Source organism: Acanthochromis polyacanthus, chromosome 14 (assembly GCF_021347895.1).
Source record: "Acanthochromis polyacanthus isolate Apoly-LR-REF ecotype Palm Island chromosome 14, KAUST_Apoly_ChrSc, whole genome shotgun sequence".
NCBI lineage: Eukaryota > Metazoa > Chordata > Actinopteri > Pomacentridae > Acanthochromis > Acanthochromis polyacanthus.
The window spans coordinates 37,705,153-37,726,868 of NC_067126.1; the positions used below are offsets into that span (position 1 = coordinate 37,705,153).

At 45.0% G+C, this 21,716-nt stretch overlaps 1 long non-coding RNA gene across 1 annotated transcript; it reads left to right on the plus strand.

Moving 5' to 3' along the window:
- The first annotated feature begins 712 nt into the window (after window positions 1-712).
- On the plus strand, window positions 713-2,466 carry LOC127537198 (uncharacterized). Its single transcript, XR_007946815.1, has 2 exons — window positions 713-813; window positions 913-2,466. It is a non-coding gene; the product is annotated as an uncharacterized LOC127537198 (long non-coding RNA).
- The last annotated feature ends 19,250 nt before the right edge of the window (window positions 2,467-21,716 follow it).

Consider the following 21,716-nt stretch of genomic DNA (forward strand, 5'->3'; position numbering starts at 1 on the left):
TAAAATATCAGGCATCCACAAAACCAAAGTGAGAACGAGACTGTTTGACACCTGAGGGGGTGCGGTTGTTGAATCAAACCTGTAGAGGAGCCATGAGGATGATGATGATGATGATGATGATGATGATGATGGGAAATTGAAATGATCTGGCTTGCTTAGACATCTTAACTGAATTTTAAGTATCGGTGCCCAGATTAGCCTCTTCGTGCTGCAATTGAGACACCTGGATTGTATGGAAGCACCAAGGCAATTATCCGCTGCCACTCCTCCACATCCCCCACTGCTGTCAACCCTGTCATCAGCACTAGTGTGTGTGTGTTTGTAACTACCAGGGGCTGATCAGCCACCAGAGCCCTCAGCGTTGCTCTTTTGTTGCTCTTTTCCCAGCCAGCAGCCCTTTGGTTTTGTGGCGGAAAGACCTTGTGTTGTTCCCCTTTGGCAGCTGGACCCCTCCCAGACATCTTCCCCACCACCACCACCACCACCACCACCACCAGCTCACCTCCTCCTCCTCCACCACCTCCTCACCTCCTTCCCCTCTCCTCCCCTCCCAGGCGTTGGGTAGAGAGGGAACAGCCAGTGCTCTCCAAACACAAGGACAGAAGCTGCCAGCAGGTAGCCATGGCAACAGTTTCTCTCTCACCCGCCACTTCCCCGCTCGGTAAAAAGGGAGTGTGGAGAATCGCAGGGCCCCTCTCTCCTCTTTTCGCTCTCACACAGCCCAAATTAGACGGGTCACAGTGTTTTTCTGGCACCCGTTTAAATAATCATAGAGATGGATGTGCACAGAGAGAGAAGGAGGAAGAAAGAGAGGTGAGGCTGGGGCATGCCAAGGAAGTAGAATGGGGGTGTTAATCAAAAAGAGGCAGATTGCTGCACAACAAATGATTTTTTTTTCTCTTTTTTTTCCAGACATAAGACTGTGGTGGGTGGAGACAAGGATGCTTGAGATATTTGCGAACCATGGTGCAGAACTTATCTTGCTAATGCGAGTGCAAAGGAGAAGGCTCAACTTGTAATATTTTCAATTGCAGCATCTTAGTGAGGGGATGTAAATGTCTGGGAGACAAATCAATTCCTTGTTCCAAGCTCACTGCTAATGTGATTTTGAAGGTTCGTTTCCAGATCCGTCTCTGTAACTTGTAGTTTAATGTCTGAAACATCAGCACAACGCACATGAGCAGCAGTGCTTATCCAGACCTCTTCAACTCTCATTTCCTCATACCTTGCCTCTGGCAGATATACTATACTGCAGGTCTTGCACACTGTATATGAAGCACACAGGCTTCTGCAGCAGGCTGATGTAAAGCTCCTGGTGTCCTTCTGAAAGTTTATGTATCTACAAAGAGGTGCTGATATTAAGAATAAGAAAGTGTATGATGGAAAAGCCTGAAATGTTTTCTTTTCATGAGCTGCTGCCACGGGCCTGCTCTGGCTTAATAGCGTGGTGGCTTTTGAAAATAATTCAACCCTGCTTATTTTCTACTTGATTTACTCCGTGCAAGCCTTCCCTCATCAGGTCAGGGTTTGGATATTAAGCCAAAATAAATCAGTTTCCCTTTTCAGCGGTATGTTGAGCCTGCACCAACTGCAGAAAGAAAAACTTTAGGATACAGCCACGGGATTACATCACAGCCAAACAATGTCTATTTTTACCCCGGCTAAAGTTTTTCTTACATCCAGGAATTTCCAAAACAGGAGAAATCTGAAAAGATTGAGCACAGTGCTGCAAAAAATTGAATTAAACTGCAGTCATAAAAGCAGGGTCAAAACGAGGATTAAACGTTTTCCAGCGGCGTTTGGAATTTAGATCTTTGAGGATTAGGAGTCCCCGTAAAGGTAACCAGTTGCAGGTTTTTGTCTCAGACATCCGTCTTGCTGAAGAAGTTGTAATACATTGATATATACACCGATCAGCCACAACATTGAAACCACCTGTTTAATATTGTGTAAGTGAACCTTGTACTGCCAAAAAAGCTCTGAACAGTCGGGGAATGGACACAAAACCTCTACAGGTCCCTGGCGCTGGGACGATCGCAGCAAATCTTTCGGGTTCTTTGGGATACCGTGGGGGATCTGGAGAGTTTGGAGGCAGAATCAACACTTGGAGCTCTTTGTCGTGTTCCTCGAGCAGTTCTTAAACAGTGTGGCAAGTTCGTGAGGCTGATGTTGCCATGAGGGGTTGTGGTCGGTCTGCATCAGTGTTTAAATGGATGGTGCAGCATCCACATGAATGTAGAGCGCAAAGGATCCCATCAGAACATTTCACTGCAACAAGATGATCAGTGTTTTTCAATTTATGTAATATTAAAGTTGTGGCCTATTGTGTAAAAAAGGAAATAACTTCAGGTGTAATTACTCGCTGATACTGACTTGGTTTAGTTTGATTCTACTGATAATTACCTTATCCCTGTACATACCGAATAATAAAGAAAACAGGACCACTGCACCTGTTTTTAGCCTTTCTATTGTACAAGTCACCGCGTAATTTGTTTTGCAGTATTGTGTGGTTTGCTGCACATGTAATCTGTTTTTGTTGTTCATCTTGTTCGTGTGCTGCCTCTTGGTCCTGTCATTATTTAAAATAAGAATCAGTTCTCAACTCACTTACCTGGTTAAATAAAGGTTGAACAGATAAAAATAAATAAATTAGCCACAAAGACAACTACAAATGTAGAAGTAAATACATGACATCAGTACAAGGATAGTACTTTTGTACTTTGTTATAAAACAAACAACCATTTTTTGCAAATACCAGCATTTTTGGCACTTTATTTCATTTTTTTTTCTGCCAGCACAATTGTACATTGTCTATACCATAGACTGTATATAAAGATGGATGTAGCATCTAGCTCCAAAATTGAAGCCCACCTGGAAGTGTCAAAAACTTGCAATATCACGCCGTCCCCTAGGGTTGGCTCCAAAAAAGCTTTTGCTCCATAGACCCCAATTCATTTTTGGAAAAAATAAAATTTGATAGACTGATGTTCTACAGCTCAGGATTTTTTCCTGTTAGTTTTCATGGTCAAAATGAGAGATCAGGTGGCCGATCTTAAAATAAATCAATACTGAATTTTAAATAAATCGTTAAAGTTGGCGGAGCCAGGGGGCGTGGCTATACTTGATTGACAGTCCCATTGACTGGTCCTGCTCCTAGTTGCTCTCCGGTCCAGTCTGTTTGATGACGCTTTTTACGTCACTGGCTCCAAAAAATCCAAAATGGTGACCAGGAAGTAGCAAAATCCGGGTTTCATTTTCTCGGCATTGAAACCAACGGGTGACGTCACGGTTAGTTCACGCCTGGTCTATACTGAATATAACATATGTGAGCGATTGGATACCCTGAATTTCTATCTATCTATCTATCTATCTATCTATCTATCTATCTATCTATCTATCTATCTATCTATCTATCTATCTATCTATCCTGACTCTTTCTACTGTTAATGATGAGACGTTCTCGCTCTGTCAGGAACGCTGCAGACTTTCAATGAGAGGTCACTGACATGATGTTCAGGTTCCGCCACGAATCTCTTTCAGATGAAACAAAGTCATGTTCGCTGCGTGTGTGGCTCTGAATGTGTGCTCTTTCACAAGCTTGCTTGACTTCCCCACATTGATACCAGATGGCCCTTCCCATCACGGCCAATGGAGGAATTCAGTTGGCAGGACCCCTTCTTGTTCGTGGTCAGTGTGTGTGTGTGTGAGCCTCCCCGTGCCCCTCCTCTCCAACCACACACTGACCTATTTGTATTCTGGGCAGAGCAGATGAGGCTCCAGGCCCACTGCCCTGCTCCCCTCTAGCCTGTCCCCTCGGGAGGGCATCTGTGGGTCTGCACTGGGCAGATAGGGCAGACCCATCATGGCAGCGCTTTAAAGACCACCTCACTGGTCCGCAGAGAGGCAATGTGTTTGGATTTGGGTGTGTGTGGGGGGGTTTCTGTGCATGCCTGCTGAGATGTCTCTCCTTCCATTTCTTTGTCTCAAGTGGTGCTGTTTCTTTTTCCGACCACAATTCTGTTGACAAAAGAAATCGCCCGACTCCGACATGAACCTGCAAACTCCCAGTCAGCTGGTAATGATAGTGGTAAGTGGTTGTATGGAAACACTGCAACTTAGATCTTTTTTTTTTTAAATAAATGAATAATTACAAGCCGGAGAGAGTTGTTGAGGCTCTCCATCTCGCACTGATTAGTCACTCAGATGGGAGCACATCTCCATCCTCTGAGACGATGCGTGGTCAGCCCATATGTGTTGTGTGAGTGAGTGTGTGTGTGTGTGTCTCGACTCAAACTTAGATGGGCTCATTTAAAATCACCCAAGCATCTCTGATAGACCTCTATTTTTAACCCCCCACCTCCTCTCCACATCCATTCATCCTACAAGCATTATTTGTTGATTCACAGTTACACACATACATTCAGAAACTCGCACGCAAAAGTGTGTGTGCTGAAATACGCACACACACACACACACACACACAGACACACACATGCATACAGAGGGTGCCGAGCCATAAAGGAATGCAGAGCGGTATAATCACAGCATCATCAGCTCTGTCCTCTGAGAGAGCGGGCCAATAATGCCCCTCTAATTGAATAACTTATCCACAGCTATTTCCCAGGGGGCCGAGCTGCAAGGCACTGTCGCCGAGAGAGGGGGGCAGATGGTGCTGAACGGAGCAGATCAGCATACTCCAAGTACCACAATGAAAGGTGGAGTTAGACAAACACACATAATCACTCAGTCTAGTGCAATCGCTCTCAACGGCGGCAACGTTTTGGCTCGTCTGATTTTAAATTTCCCCGCACATAAAGCAAAACAAACAACTGTACACATGTGTCTGACAAACAACCAAGTCTGTATCTAATAAATGGCATTGCTCTGTCTTTGTTTCCCCGCTTTTTTTCCTCTTCTTTCTGTTGAATCTCACTGTCGACGAGAGCGGGGCTCCTCTCTTATGTGATGCTGAAAAGCTCGCTGTATCCCCAAGCCTGAGGGTGAGGATAATTCCCCCTAAGACCCCCCAAATTCTGGCTCCTTGTTCAATCACCCTTGGGCTCACTACAGGGGGTAACTATACATTCTGTCTCCTTTTTTTCCCATCAGACACCATACCTCCTTGGGAGAGAGAACACACACATGCTGTCCGTAATACTCTCCAAGTTCCAGCTTCGATCACTCCCTCCCACTGACACTCAGCCACTGTGGGAAGAAAATGTATCTTCAGGCCGAAAGGAGTGTATTTGTAGATCATACAGTACTACAACCCTTATGGTACGTACAGTAAAGCTGAGCTCGCTGTTCCCACATGTCGACACCACATGGCACCAGTTGGATTGAGCTGATGGATTTGTTGCCTTTTTTTTTCTTTTTCTATACGGGTAACGAGCTGAACTCCTCTCTGGTGAGCTGTACCTCATCAGCGCGCATGATATCCATCCGGGTCAATACCTTTATGCACACATCCATTGTTGAAGTCGATGGAATTTTTATTATGAAACATTAATGGGGGAGTTGAAGGGAGGAGGGAGGGTGCAGGTTGAGAAAGAGAGAAAGCGAGGTGTATGGAGAGGTAGTACATTGATTTACCCTTCATAGTTCGTTGCACTACATTTACCCAGCAGAGTGCTCAAATTAGTGCCCTCCAGCTCTCTCCCAATTAGTTTCCACAGAGACGAGGTGTAAAGCCAGTCACTGGCCTCATTACCTCTCCTCTCTCCTCCTCTCGCTCTCCCCCTTTCTGTCTCTCTGTGACTAAACCTTCCTGCAACTCTTTCTCTCTGTGTTTTTTACTTTTCCCCTCTCTCCCTCTCCCTCTCTCTCTCTCTCTGTCTCTCCACTTCAGCCTCTCTCATCTCCTCCACTTTTTTTTTTTCCATTTCAATCCCCCAGCCTTTATTTGTGCTCCCTCTGTCTGTCTCTCCGTTTCAACATTTGTGTATTTTCCTCCTGTTTAAAGCGCCGAGCAGACAGGGAGAGAATGTATTCATCTCCAGGAACATGATGTGGGGGACGGCTGAGAGACTCAACTACCTGATGAAGAATAGATGATGTTTCCCTTTTGTCGCTGTGACTCGGCGGAGCTCTATAGTTCAGCGCAGTCAAGGATACTGTGTGAATTTTCATGTAAATGCAACAGAGAAATCCTTTTCAGCTTTCCCTTTACTTTTATTCAGACCTTTGGTGAAACATTCGCTTCAATGTATATTAACTGTTTGTGGTCAACAATGAAGCACGTGAAACTGTTTCGAGCTATGCTGTTTGTGCCATCACACTTCTTTCGTGCGCTGCAGAATAGTTTTTATACTCTGACTGCATGTCTTACTGATGAATTTCCTCAAATGAGATGTATTCACTTCTGACTCCTGGAGATTGTGTATCTGTAGCTCTCTTGGACAGCTCAATTATAATCTGACCGACCTCAAGTCTTTTGGGAACATTTAGCATTCAAGCACAATATTAATTGAAATTAGAACAGACTCAAGGTGACGTGTGTATTCAAACCAAATCCTGACTTGAAAACAGGACACTGTCAGAAAGCTACTCTTAATAAATGTCATATAGTACTGAAATCAAAGTGTGTCTAATCATATCAAATCTTTTAATCACTCATGCTATTCCTGCTACTCAATAGTTTGCTGAAAAGTGAGCCGTAAATATAGATTTTCTGCATCTCTAAAACGCAGTCTGTGTTTGTGTTTTTGGACTGTGAGCAGAAAACTGCGTGTCTTGCCATCTACGCTTCTTTCTTGTTCCACTGTGGGTGCCTTTTGAGGTATAACATAGTACATAAATTTCACACAAAGGGTAAATGTAGGGCACAGTGTGACTTCAGACACTGCTATGTGTAGTCTGCAATGTGCGCTGGCTGCTTAAAGGCAAACTCAGATAAATAAAACACACGGAGAGTGGTGGGAACTTTGAGGCCAACAGTTTCATTTTAGCCCAGTGGCCCCCAGCAGGTTATTCCAACCAGGGTCGCTGCAGCAGTTCTAATTGCACAGCTACCCAACATTAAAACATTATTTTATTCATAAAGTTTGCCTTAATAACGCAGTGAATTCAGGATGGATTTCTGTGTAATTCCATACAGAAAGTCATGGTCCTCAGAGGATGAATCGTAGTGATTTTGGCGATCCCTTTGTCTTATTTTCCAGTTTTTGGCTTTACATGTAATGTCTCGCTAACTATCAAAAAACAATTTGCCATAAAATTTGCTACCAACATCAATGGGATGAGGTTAAAAAAGCAACTTTATTAATCATCTTACTTTCATTTTGCACCGTTTAATGCAAACTCCTCATCAGCTTCTGTTGTGCTTTGTGTTTATTTGGCTTAATGCTAACATGCTAAGAATGCAAACATGGTAAACTACACCTGCTTAGCGTTTTAGCATTGTCACTGTGATCATGTTAAAATGCTGCGAATTTACCTCAAAGTGCTGCTGTGCCTAATTTCTGCCTGACAGAACTAGCAGTGAAGCCCGTGTCCCGTACTGAAATGTATTTTCTGCTTTGAATAACTGACCGTCGTGATATTAGTTTGACACATCGCAAAGCCCGCACACATGGCTCTGCTTAGAGGCTCAAACCTCATTTCATTATGTTTGGTGAAAAACCGAAGTAGTGAGACATTTGCGTATGAAAACAGAGTCGGCTGTTTCTCCCTAAAAATAGAACCAATTTTCTCACAAACACAATGGGCAGGGGCGCTCGTGGTAATATATCCTTGGCCTCGGAAAGGCAAATTTTAGCCTGCAGTAAAGCAAACACCTTTCCCTCCCCGATTGTACCCCCAACAGCTTCCCCTCACCTCCCTCCCTCCATCAAACCCTCCCTCCCGCCCTCCCGCCCTCCCTCCTCCTGTGTAGAAACCCAGAGAGAATCTGGGTGAGGTGTCAGGCCAATGTACTGCCTGCAAACAAAAGCCGCCCTGTCCACCCCAGACCCAGATGTTCCTTATTGATCCCCCTGTGGATTTGGTTGAATGTAACCGCTCCAAAATTTCTCTCTCTCTCTCGCTCTTCCTCTCTGTTTCCTTCCCTTTTTCTCTGTTTTGCATGCTCACACTCTGTGCAAGTGTGCTCCTCTCTCTGCTCATGTGTGTGGTCATGCATGTCCAGTCACGCATGGCAAGCCAAAGCTGGAAGTGTTGTTTCCCCCTCTGAAGTTCATACAGCAGCGAGCAGCGGTTGGGGACTTGTAACCCACTCCCTCTCGTTCGCTCCCTCCTGTCCACTATCCGCTCCTCGACAGCCCCTCTTGGCTGTTTCTGCTTAATAATGTAGCATGTCTCACCGTCTGATGTTGCATTGGGTTGCTGTGGCACCACAGAGAGGCTTGTCTACCTTTCTGGGAGACGTTGCAACTGGTTGCCAAGGAGTTGGTTTCAGGGAGGAGGCGAGGAAGAAGAGGGAGTGTAAAGTAAAGGTCTGGCAGAGACAGAGCAAGAGAAAACTGCAAAGACAAAGAGAGTGAGAGGAAGCAGAGCAGGAGAGAGAGAGGTGAAAAAGAGTGTACGATGGAAAGCATATGAGTTGGAGAGAAAGAGGCAAACTGAGAGAGGCAAGCAAGTCCAGCCCCGGCTCACACTCAACCATTACTCATTACACTCTGTACGAATCGTGTTCGTGATGAGAGACTACAGACAAAGCAGGTGAAACATTACTGAGAGCATTTTTAGCGAAAGAGGCAGCAAAAGAATGTGGAATGTTTGGTGTGATGTGGGTGGTGCTGTGGAGATGATATAAAAACGTGACTGCGCTAACCAGGTAGGATAAAAATGCACCTTGAATCCCCCAAAAGAAACGTTCACATTTTAACTTTCTTTGTAAATCCCTCCTCTCTCACGTAAGAAAAGAAAGTAATAATGTGTGTAGTTTTCGGATTGCATTGTGGGTGGAACATGTCATTCACCGGCTCTGCAGTGCATATTTATGTCGTTACAAGCAAGGACATGGTTCCTGAAGGAATTGATGGCTTGAGCTGCTTGTCAGTGTTTCAGTTAAAGGTATTTCCCTTCAACCACCAGGTTTATGCCGCCGTACACAGACATATTCACAGATACAGATACACCATAACTGCTTAAAATGTATGTAAAAGCTGACTCTACGCCTTCGAGCCTTAGCACAATATTTTTGCGGTGGTTAATCTGATTCTGTAGCAAGGGTAACGCAGGCAGGGTTGTGTCAGAGATGTTTCTTTTTACCAGTGAGCTGCTCCTACATCAATGAGATTGTCTTTATCTGCCTGCTTGCAGCTTGGGCTCAGATTCTGCCCTCTATATACGGGTGCTGGGTTGTGGGAGGCATGTGGGCGAAGGTGCGTGGCATCCGGCCTAATGCACAGCCTGAAGAGAAATACTAACACTTCATATTCACTGTGACTTCAACACCGCCACAGTTGAGGCTCTCACATTTGGATAGAGATTTTCAGTGAATGAGTCACAGGTTTGAAAGATATTCCATGGGACATGGTCTTCTAATTTAGTTGTGGTGTGAAATGAAAAGAGTCAAATGAATGCCGATTGCAGGCATCCATGTTGCGTTGTCAGTCGCACAAGTGAATAGTGCGCCTGGTGTCATCTGTCTTAATATAAAAACACAGATTCTAAAAGTGCTGCCACAAAGTGCTCCTCCTCAGACCCCGGGACTGCCTTGTGTTTGACTCAGGATATTCCCCGCCGCACCACATTCCACTGTTGTTCCGTTATTCTGGACAGGGTCCCTGCCTCTTCCTGCCAAAGCCCTCCCATAAACACACATCCAACCCTGAAGTCCTCGCTCTGCAGGGGGCATTCCAGAAGTGTTAGTTTTCTGAGCCTTCCTGCACATTCAAAGACACACATGCAGATATACAGTACGTTCACACACACTGTGCTGTTACCCTTGCCCTAAAAATAGGAAAAGGAAAAACACACTGGCGCTTTACACACTGCAACAGACCATTCGAACAGGAATCATTCGAACTCAAATTGGGTTAATTTTATACGCTCATCACTTGTCCATGTTTTTTTTGGCAGTCTTTGAATCCTGAAGACAAAATTGGGAATTTGCTTAAACACTTGCCTCTTCTTGCATATAAGAGATGCAGGAAACTAAAAGATGTGCTAGTCTCTTCTGATGGAAAAAGTTGCTCCAAAGTCCAAGATGACTGGAAATCTCCCTGTTATACAGGCTCACTAAAGAGTGCAGGCATCGTCCATTTAGGACAAAGTTTGATAGGATGCTCTTCTCTTGCCACTAGGTGGATTGTCCATCCATCCATCCATCCATCCTCTATACACCGCTTTATCCTCACTAGGGTCATGGGGGGTGCTGGAGCCTATCTCAGCTGACTCGGGTGAAGGCAGGGGACACCCTGGACAGGTCACCAGTCTGTCACAGGGCTACATATACAGACACACAATCACACTCACATTCACACCTACAGACAATTTAGAGTAACCAATTAACCTCAGCATGTTTTTGGACTGTGGGAGGAAGCTGGAGTACCCAGAGAAAACCCACGCATGCACAGGGAGAACATGCAAACTCCATGCAGAAAGATCCCAGGCCCAGGCCAGGATTTGAACCGGGGATCTTTTTGCTGCAAGGCGAAAGTGCTAACCACTAGCCCACTGTGCAGCCCAAGGTGTATCGTTTGTACGCTAAAATGTGCATATTGCTTGTTATATGTAGGGGATAGACAGCACTACCATTAGAAAGGCTTTAATTTTGTCAAAATAGAGAAAAATATTCCACAAAATTTCGAGTCTGTGGTCACAAGAAAGGTCTAAAGGGAAATTGAAATGACCAAAGTGGTTATCTGGGTCTATTGCTTTTGAAACACGGAGCAATTAGAACACATGTATTAACCCTCTGAAATCCAAACAGTGTTGGGGCATTTTGTGTTTACATATTTTCTGCAAAATGAAGTCCTGCATCTCTGTGGAAAAAGCACGACCATTTTTAGAAGAAGAGAGAATTCAAAAATGTGTTATGTGCAGTACATCAAAGTTATACTGCTAGAAATCATTTTTGAAAAGGAAAAACTAAAGTTGAATGTCTTTAATGATCGATTTTATAAACATTGTGCAAAAAATTATTATTATTAAGGATTTTTTTTTTCAAAGTGTCACAGCTGTTACAAACACTGGAAAAAAAATCATTTTACTTCTGTTTTTAAATTGCTCGCACATTGCAGTTGTTTGCATACTTGTCTCCTCTCTGCTATGCATGCAGTTCAACCTAGCTCAGCTGGAAATTCCCAGAATTTTTGTCAGGAGACTGTTGGTTGCAGCTGAGTCAATCATATCCTCCCAACTTTGCTGAGGAGAGCACAATTTTTTGCTTTTTTAAAAATCCACTTACAGAGAACTTTTCATTTTTTTGTTTTAAAAGAGCCATGAAAAATAATTTGGATTTTAATTAAATATCACAATTTCAAGCTCAGATTTGGTTATTTTTCCAAAAGGAACAGCACACCGGCTGACGAATGACATGTTCATGGAAAGTTGAAAATCTGACAGTTTTGGTTTACTGCCTCGACTTATCGGTGCTGTTTTGATGCTGCTTTTACCTGACGGAGAGTTTTGGGGATCAGGATAGTTAAGCGCATTCTTTTAATATAAGTTGTTAAAGCGGGCTGGAGGTTGGCACTGTTGCCTCACAGCTTGAAGATCCCCTGTTTGTGTCCTGGCCTGGGATCTTTCTGCATGGAGTTTGCATGTTCTTCCTGTGTAAATGTGGGTTTTTTCCAGGTTCTCCGGCTTCGTCCCACAGTCCAAAAACATGCTGAGGTTAATTGGTGATTCTAAATTGTCTGTACTTGTGAATGCGAGTGTGATTGTTTGTCTGTATGCATAGCCTTGTGACAGACTGTTACCTGTCCAGGTGTCCCCTGTCTTCACCTCAAGTCACCTGGGATAGACTCCACCCCCTTATGACCCAAATGAGGAATAAGCGGCGTTTAGATAATGGATGGATGGATGGACCAGTTGTTGGAAATGATACCAAAATGAATCTTTTTATTTGTTGCTGTTGTTGATTCTTTCGATTTCTTTTGATTTAATCACAAGATACAATGTGCTGAGCTAGTGCAGGTGGCTCAATAACTAAATGAGGTGTTTACTTAAGCTTAAATGTTCGGCTTTGGTTCTGCATCGTGCTGCACAAGATGTTCGTGAATCATTCACCGATCAGTGTTCCCGTGACATCACATTTACGAGCTGCTTCATCCATCACTCGACTTCACAAATCAAGTGTTTCCTTGACACACACGAGCTACAAAACTTTGTGAAGTGGCTTTTGGCTGTTTTCATCATAAGAGGGAGATGCTGTGTTGAGACATTTCTTCAGTTCGTGTTGCTGCCTTGCGTTTCTTCGTGGTTTTACACTGTCAACTCTTATTATCCGTGAGGTGATGGGAGGTGGGCCTGAACTTGTTGCTCGGCCCTATCAGCTGTGGCCTTCACATTTCAGATCCTCTTTGTCTTTTATCAGTCCAGACAGACAGAATTAATTACTAGCGCTCTTCTTTCATTCATATTCTCATGCGACCCTGTGTTTTGTGCAATAAGCAAAACCTAATGTTGGACTACTACAATAAATTTGAGCCATGCAAAAGTTTGAAGCCACACACCGTCTCCTTCAAATCTGTACAGGGACACATGTGGTGTTCAGACAAACTCTTGAGGTGTTCCCGAGCGAACTCTGCACATCAATTATTCAGTTGGATCACCTAGCCTCCTCGCTGTCTCCATCTTACTATTTCTTCTCGCTGTAGAAGGACCTGCTCTGCCATACAGGCAGTCGGGGAGGAGGGGAGCAGCCCTGTAGATAGCCTGACTGGAGCCAGAAGAGGCCTGGAACAGGAGTGTTCATTATAGTCGCCCCAAGAGCACAGGCATAGGAGAGGATAACAAGACCCTAGGGTGGCTGGTGTGGGACCATAAATGTATTCCCCTTCATCCAGACAAATCCAAAGTCTACTGTGTCAGCAAAAACACACACACACACACACACATACCTTTGCTGGAACCTTGATTCTTTGCTTTCTGTTATACATTCATACTTCTTCGCAATTTAGAATATAAGATGAGGGGAAAAAATTACAGTTTCAGCCTGATTGTTTTTACAATAACAGATTTCTCAATCTCTAAATGGATAAGAGACGTGGAAACGGTGACTGCCAGATTATAAAACTAGTCTAAATTATTCAAAAAGAGCAATATCACATGAGGTATTTGTTTCTGCTGGCCCCCAGTGGTCTTTTTCCATTTAAAATGAGGGCAATGAAACAAGAAATAGGTAAACATTTTGGGCAGTAAATCTATTTCTCTCTCGCTGGGAGATAGATGAAAAGATAACACCACCAAGTTTGTACGATAAATATAGCCAGAGTCAGCAGCTGTAAGTTTAGTTTAAGCTGGAAATGGAAGAAACAGTTAGCTCGACTCTGTCCAAAAGCAACAGAGTCCGCCCACCAGGCAGCACCTCGAAAGCTCACTAACACGTTATGTCTCATTTGTTTAATATGTACCAAAAAAATGAAGAATAAAACTCACCATTTTTACAGGGGGTAATGTGCTAAAACATTGCTTGCCCAGAACCAGTTGCCAAGCAACCGGCAGAGAAAGTTCCTGGTCCTGCAACAGAAAAAGAGGTGCTGGTAGGCAAATGTAGTTACCTTTGTTAAGAGCTAGGCTTCCCTGTTTCTCCTTGTTTTCCATCTTTATGCTAAGCTAAGCTAACTGACTAACTTATTCACACACACGTGACTGAACAAAACTGCATAATTCCCACAATGTTGATTTTTTTTTTTTATTTTACTTTCAAGTAACTTTAAACGTTTCTTAATGCAACTGAAGATCATGACTAACCATTTCTGTTCATTCACTGTTGTTCTCTTATTAAAGAAGTGGAAATTTTGCTTAAAATCTGTCCAGTTTTCTGAACACTCGTGCTACCTGACCAATGCCAGGTCAGGAATGCCACCATGTGCCCGTGTCCGTGCAATACAATCTGGTGAGCGAAACATCACAACAACTAAAAAGAACGACGGTCATGTCTGCGAAAACAGGCCCATGTCTTGTTTTCTATTTTTCCGTTTAAGCCTTTTTACCCAAGATTTTTTAGCCACAATGCCACAGAACAAGGGGAAACTAAAGTTACCCTGTCAGAAAGCACAGCAGGCAAAGCATTCAGCTCACTCAATAGACGACCTTAATGTGTGTGTGTTTTCATTCAGTCGTCACTTACTGGCTATCCAGTAACTCTCACCTCCATGTACGGGGCAGATGTGGGGAGAAGCATTTAAAAGAGCCATAACTAACTGAACGACTCCTGAAGGAGGCTGCTCTGACAGACGATATATGTCTCTGGGGTCTCTGAGACCTGACTGCACAGGGCCGTTGTTCTCCCTCGTCTGCCTGCCTGGCCCGTTGGACCCCATACCACGGCTTTCCAGAAAGACCCCCAAGCGATCTTGCATTCAGCCAGGCTGAGCAGCAAGCTGAAATTAAAGCTGTTTCACTGTGGTTAGTTAAATAGTTGGACAGTGAGAGCATGGGGTGGCCCCGAGTCAAGACTGAGGCTGTCTGGACTAGTGAGTGGAAATATCAAAAAAGACTAAAGGGGTGGGGAGGGGAGGAGGGAACACACAAACTAACGGAGTAAAGGAAACTATTTTAGTGACCTGGTTAAAAGGTTTCTGGGATTTTGCTGAGTGAAAGGAACAAAGTAGATGTGGGTGTTTTCTGTTGTACTGCTAATCTATTACAATTACTGTCACTGCTCGTTGCCTGCTGCTATTGCAGCACAGTGGGAAGGAATGCATTACATAAGACGATAAGATACTCACTCAACAAGACATACACAAAGAATGTTCAGTGGTCATCTAAACTAGAACAGAGTAGAGACCGAAAGTAGCTACATAGTTTGCAGAATATCTCCAGTTATTATCCAACTCCTGTATAAAAACAGCATCCATCAGCCAAAATCTGTCATGGTTGCTTCGTTTTTTCCAGTAGCTCTATAATTAGTTGGTCGTAGTACAAGTGAAAATGCTGATCGTGTCATCGTCTGAGTGCTAGACGGCCTATGGCTGGACTTCAGCGACAGAGTTGGAAGTGTTTATTGAATTATGTAACTGTTCAGCATAAATCTGGGCGAAGGAGCAAGGGGTGGATCTACAGGGTCCATCTACCCCCCATGACTCGCCGGGTTTGACCACAAGTCCAGCCCACATTCTTAAGCCTCTGCTCACTGTGTTTTGAGGAGATCTGTCTGCTTTTCACAAAACATGAAAAAATGAATGAAACCACATCGACCTTGTCAGCGGCCTGACAGATGATCTCAGGCCCCCAGGTCTCTCATCCAGAACGCACACTGAAAGTATCATCCGTGATCATAATCACAACAGCTTTTATTTTCTATTTTTGTGCATGCTGGATGCTGTACAAAAGGCACATTTCTCCTAATGTTTCCAGGCTACAGTGAATTGGCCATACATAATGACTGGAATGGAGGAGAGAAAATTCCTAAGCCAAGTTCCTTTAAATCCACAGGGGTTCATGCAGCGCATGGATCAGTCTTCCAAGAGGAACAGGAGCCAAGACATCTGTGTGACTAGCAGGGACTGATCCCCTCTACCAGAACACTGGGAATAGGAAAACCAGGATTATCTGGTCACATTGCATATCATGGGCATATATTCTCAGCACAATTGTACATGCCCTGCCTCAAAGTGATCCAAGTGCTCTGTGGCAAATTCATAATGCAATTTCAATAATACAACCCAATTAGCACGTACTGTTAGACGCACACACACACACATTTGTGAGGTGGATCTTGTCGTGGACAAGCATATATAATCATATCTGGATATTGTGAAGGATGGGGAGCACTCAGTGACAGTCTCCCCACACTAATCTACTCTGTGTGGAGGTTCTCATTATCCACTATCCACTGTGTTTCTGTTCAGTGGGGTCTCTATGCCCAGTTAAGAGTCCCACTAGCCTGAGGGTAAAAGGATGGTGATGGCGATGACAAGAGAGCAGAGCTTAACTGTTTCACAGCGTTATGCTTTACACTTGCAATAATGCTGTAAAAGAAGAAGATAATTTCATCACGGCATGATTATGATATCCACCGTGCTTGTAGTTTCACTTTGTAGAGTGAGTAAATCAAAGATTGTAGCAATGGTGGACAGCTACTGGCAGACACATCATGTTCATCTTGAAACTATGACTTCGAGCAGTACTGCGCTGTTCATTTAGATCTGTCTCTTGTCAGCAGACATGGAGGTTTCGTTTGATATTTTTTCATGCTAAGTATCAACAGTATGGAACATGCATGTATACATGACAAGACTCTTTGTTTGTACATGCAGGACCGTAAGGGAATGAAAGCTCGTGTTCTCACATGTGTGACCTCCTGTGTCCTAGAATGTTGCCTCCACCCAACACAACCACACCCCCCGGTGCACACACACACTCACACACACGCGCACACACACACACAGACACACATACACACACACGTACGCATAGATACACTCACAAGCGCACACGTATTCCAACCTAGACAGGCCAGGTTGCCAGAGCTACACAAACTCCCACCCATTAGCGGCAGGATTCCAGGATAACCATGGCAACCAGTCTCTCACCCCCGGGGAGACGAGCAGTAGAACTGAAAGGCTCCATTCAATTTCCACATCCCAGTACAGCACACACAAAAGGACACACATGCACTCTTTTCACACGCTAACACACATTCAGTGACAAGCGCGCAGATCTACACACACACACACACAGACACACACACAGACATGGACACGTCCAACGCAACCCACTTGCACTAACAGCCTTGCAGTCACTCCAGCCTTTCCTGCCTGCCTCCACTGGGGTGAGTGGGAGCTTGTTAGAGAGACCGCACACTACATCCTCTCACCCACGGTCCTCGACTGCACATACACCTACTGCACAATTACACCTCACTCGTGATTAGACACACTTTTAGAGGAGGATGACAGACTTTATTGTATGCACAAAGATGATCTTCCTCTCCCCCGGAGGCTTGAAGCATCTTATCGAGTACTGGGTCATATCATGTGACTGCATTCTTGTGTCGCAACACACATAGAAGGAGGTGATATCGGTGTCACGTAAGGTAATTTTCTTTGACACCTCTGAAGTATCTCCTCTGCACACACAGATGCAAAAATAAAGTTCTGAGAGAAATTGTGTTTCTGTGTAATAAGGATGTAGATCTGATCATTGGCGAAACCTCCATCCCACTCGAATAACCACAGCAGTCTCCTCCGACTCCAACTGCAGAATGCACTCACCGGGTTTAACCAAGAGGAGAAAGAAAAGGTTAATGATGCACACTGGGAAATCAACCTTTAAGTATCACACAGAGCATCACAGGAAATGGATAGGGAGGTATAGAGGTGACAGAGAACGGGTAGGATGATAAAAAGGAAAACGAAGGGAAGCCTTGAGAAGGTATGGGCAGAGAGAGACAGTCACAGAAATATAAATGACTGACAAACAGCTCGGAAACGCAGGGTGTTGATTATCTCCTGTTCACATTAGAGCCCACACAGACCATTAGATGTGAGCCCAGCTTGAATCAATTTCAAAATTATCTATTCAAGAGAAATCTTGAGTGGAAGGCACACAGCACTCAGCCTTTCACCAACACAATGTAGGTTGTTTTTTTTTGCTTTTTTCGCCGTCGTTTCGGTGGCAGAAAGTGGGGAGGTGAAGACGTGCGAGGGCGCAGAGTCTTGGCAAGATGGAGAGACAGGTGGGAAGACGGGCAGAAATGAGGTCAGAAAATGTTATAAAAGGGTGTGGTGTTGTTTTGGAAACAATGTCAGGGAGGGAGAGAGATCTCTGGAACAAGGGAGGGATGGAGGAAGAGTGGAGGGAGGCTGGCACTAATGACGGGTGCGCCCAGGGCCACACAAGTACAGCTGTCTCCCCTCCCAACTTCAGCAATGTCAGATCAGCATAATAAAACCCAGTGTGTTGGTTTGTGCTCACAGGAACAGCTGGGTGGCTTGGTGAAAAATATGGGGGGGAAAAAGCGAACAAGGGAGAAGGGAAGTGTGCAACAGCAGATCTTATCATCCCTGCACTGAACTTGTTGAGTTTCTCAAACACAACCCAGCAACACCCGGAGAGGCTGCAGTTTGTAAAGGGGGTCGTGGACACTTAAATTTCTGGCAGCCTCCTCTTGGACAAATAACTTTGCTTTCATCGAGTTTCCAAAGGGCTGACGTCAGAATGTGTTCGGAGTGAGTCACACATATGCTGGCTCTGCCCACCAACTAGTCTTTGTGTTTGTGCCCTTTGTGGCCCCGTGAAAGAGGATGTACATACACACATACGGCATGATGTCAGACGTGATTCTCCATCCTCATGTCACGCCCAGTCACTTATCGCTGACACCATACACCCAAGGCCTCACAGGCCTTAACCCCCGAGGACATAAACAGCCCGCTTCAAGGACTATTGGTGCTGTGCTTGATCCTCACATATTATCTGCACTTTTATTTGACGGACCTACATGTAGGAGGATATCTGCCTGTCTGACTCACTCCTTGTCTGTCTGACCACCCCCTCCTTCCAGCCTGCCAGCACTCTCATTGTGTCTCTCACTGTCTCTTTCTCCTCCTCTCTTGCCTCCTGTGTTTGTCTTAATCATTGCTGAGGTGATGTGGGTCTGGCACAGCCACTGGATAATGTGATTAGAGGGGGCTCAGGCGTAAAGCCTCTACACTGATCACTTCAGTCACCTGGGACTTCGGCTACATTTGTCGTAGGATCTCCAGGCGGAAAAACGGCCTTGCAAAGATCTTCAGACATGTTACTTATGGTGTGTGAATTTCACCTCGTTTTAGCCTTGTTTTTAAATGTGTCAGTATGTGTGCACCAGCTCGGCCTGAGATGTCTGCGAGCGCCCGAGCCAAAAGGGAATATAGAGGGAGGGGGCTGGGCATGGGCAAGCGCGTCTGTTGCGGTTTAAAGTGCATATGTGTGTACATACATATAAATCTGTGATTCCCCTGCGTCCTAAGGATACTGCGTGTGTTTTTGGAGGCCTCCAGAGGCTTCACAGATGAATGAAGCATTGGATCAGGTAAGCCAGACATTATTCTCCAGCATGTGCAGCAGCTGGCCCCGGGGAATTTTTTGATAGTGCGTCTGCAGGACCGCTAGGGGAGAAGGTGAGGGAAGTAAGAGTGGCTCTCGTCAGGAGAAAGATGAAGAGGGTTTAGACATGACAGGCGTGTCATTAATCACAAGATTCTCCAGGCAGTATTTGTGGATGTACCTGCTCCGAATGGAACCAACCAAAGGAGTGGACTGGACTAGCTGTGGGAATAGGGAAAAGTGTGTGCATCAGTGTGTTTAGTTCTGTGTTTCTTGTGCCGCTTCATTATTGCCCTATTCCCTATTCCTTCTGTCGTTCCTGGCTCTGGCCGTGTACCATCACCCCCTCTGGCAGCGACATCTATGACAGGTACAGAGAGAGAGAGAAAAGCACTCTGTAGGAAGCAAATCTGTCACAGTGCTAACTAAAACATGTCAGCGTAGTAGTGCTGTGTCTCGGTGCGCCCGTGTGCATGCCTGTGTGCCGTGTGGACAGCTGATTGGAATGCAGGGCTGCTACAGTGAGGAGTTTATTTCATAGCTTTCGAGACAAGGAAGGAGCTTTTGAAAGAGCTGGAACAGCCGGTGCTCCTGCAAAAGTGGGAAAATAGGGGGGGAAAGATGTGGAGAGAAATCAAGGCACAGCTGAACTATGAGACACACCAAAATGTATCACGTCTGCGAGTGTGTGTGTGTGTTCGTGTGTGTGTGTGTTTGTGTCCTCAGGGGAACCAGCTCCTCTCTCTGGACTAGACTGAGCCCACCTGAGTCTCTCTCCCACCCCTCCAGCTGTTTCCCCTCACTACACCCAAATCTTCCCTTGTCGCCCCAACCTCTGTCCTCCAAATCCACTAACTTTGTATCTGCAGTCCTGGAGCCTCTCTTTTAACGCTTCTCATGTTTTCCTGCAGCAGTGCGATGCTTGGTGTTTTTGCCTGCGAACCACAATATTGCTTAGAATTTTGGTTAGTTAAAGTCGAGCCACTGCGTAGATGTTCCATGACATGTAATGGTTTGCACTGAGGGCTGCGGCCCGGTGTTTTCTACTGAGACGGCTCCAGCTTTTAGACTGCGCCACAAGCAGAGCAGTATAATTTCCCATATAAGGCAGGAGGACCCTTCTTAACCTCTTTCCTCCACCGCCTCCTCCTCCTCCCATGTCTCTCTTCTACCCCTTTACTCCTTCAGTACGACTAGCTCATGCCGTCAGCTAACTCCCCCCTTTCTGTTGAGACTGTGGTCTGGTGCCCTATACACACAAATATCTTATAAGGAACTGTCAGAGAACAACAATCCTGTTTCAAGCACTGATGATTCTCTCGGTTTGTGTCATTTTGTGTCTCTCCATTCATCGAAAAATACCTGCTCGGCCATCCGCATTGCTGCATTTTCCTTCTCCACGGTGCAGCAATCATTACACCAAAGCTGCAGATCAAGCCTCCCAAATCCAATGGGAGGGATGAGGAGAGTGGGAAGCAGAGTGGGAGGCAGAGATGGATTGAAGGATGAAGATAGTGAAGATGGAGAGAGAGGGAAAAAGAAACACAAACAGAGCTGATAAGACCTTCGGCAGAGGAAGCGTCGCTCTGGGCCAATCCCCCGTGGACTCCCAGTATCCCACTCTTCCCCCTGCTGCAGGATGTGTCCTCGTGTGGGAATACACAAGGAATGCAGCCCCTTTTGTTTAGCGTGTGATAGGCTCCTGGTTGGCGGTCATTTGTGTGTCTTATGTGTGACAAGCTCCAGGCTTGGCAGAGGCTGATCAGAGCAACAGTCCTTTCTGGGTAAGACCCTCCTAGGAAAACAATGACTGGTGTTATGGCTGCTATCTTTCAAAGCCCCTCCTTGGCTGACGGAGCACTTGCTGGTCTCTCCCTGTGGCTCTTGTTCGCAAACTACACATTAAACAAAAGGCTAGGAAGGCATCTACACCAGTGGATGCCAGCCTTTATGGTTGGATGTGCCCCTAAAGAGCTGCCAAATGAACTCAAGTGCCCCCTCGCAGATGCCACCCATCACGTTCCAAATGCGTTTATTCAAACTGGTCTTAAACTGGATATTGTTTATATTGAAGTGAGTAGTGGCAAGGTGATATTTTCAAACAAGTGACCTGTTCAAGTTATTTAAATTGTGCCCATTAACAGCGTAAATCATCTGAAGGCACTTCACATTGTCAGATGAAGACCTTCGAGTATTAAATTGTAGAAAAAAAACATTTAAAAGCCAAAAATTCCCTTTAAAATAAAGAAAAAGCTCTTTTGCAATAGTGAGAAGAAATAATTCACATTTTATAGGAAGAAACCTCCAACAGAACCAGGTTCAGAGAAGACTGTTGTCTGCCTCGCCTTGTTGGGGTGGAGGTAAAGAGGAGAGACAACAGGACGGTAGATAGAAATCAGACAAACAATGCAGAAAAAGAAGCAAACAGCGAAGAGTGATGTGGTGAGGTCCGTACCCAGAGATACCTGCAGAGAAGACACAAAGTTAATGACATGTAACGACGGCACATAAATGCACTGAGAGAGAAAGAGTGGAAAGTAAGGTAGAGGTGCTCAGCGTATCACAGGAAG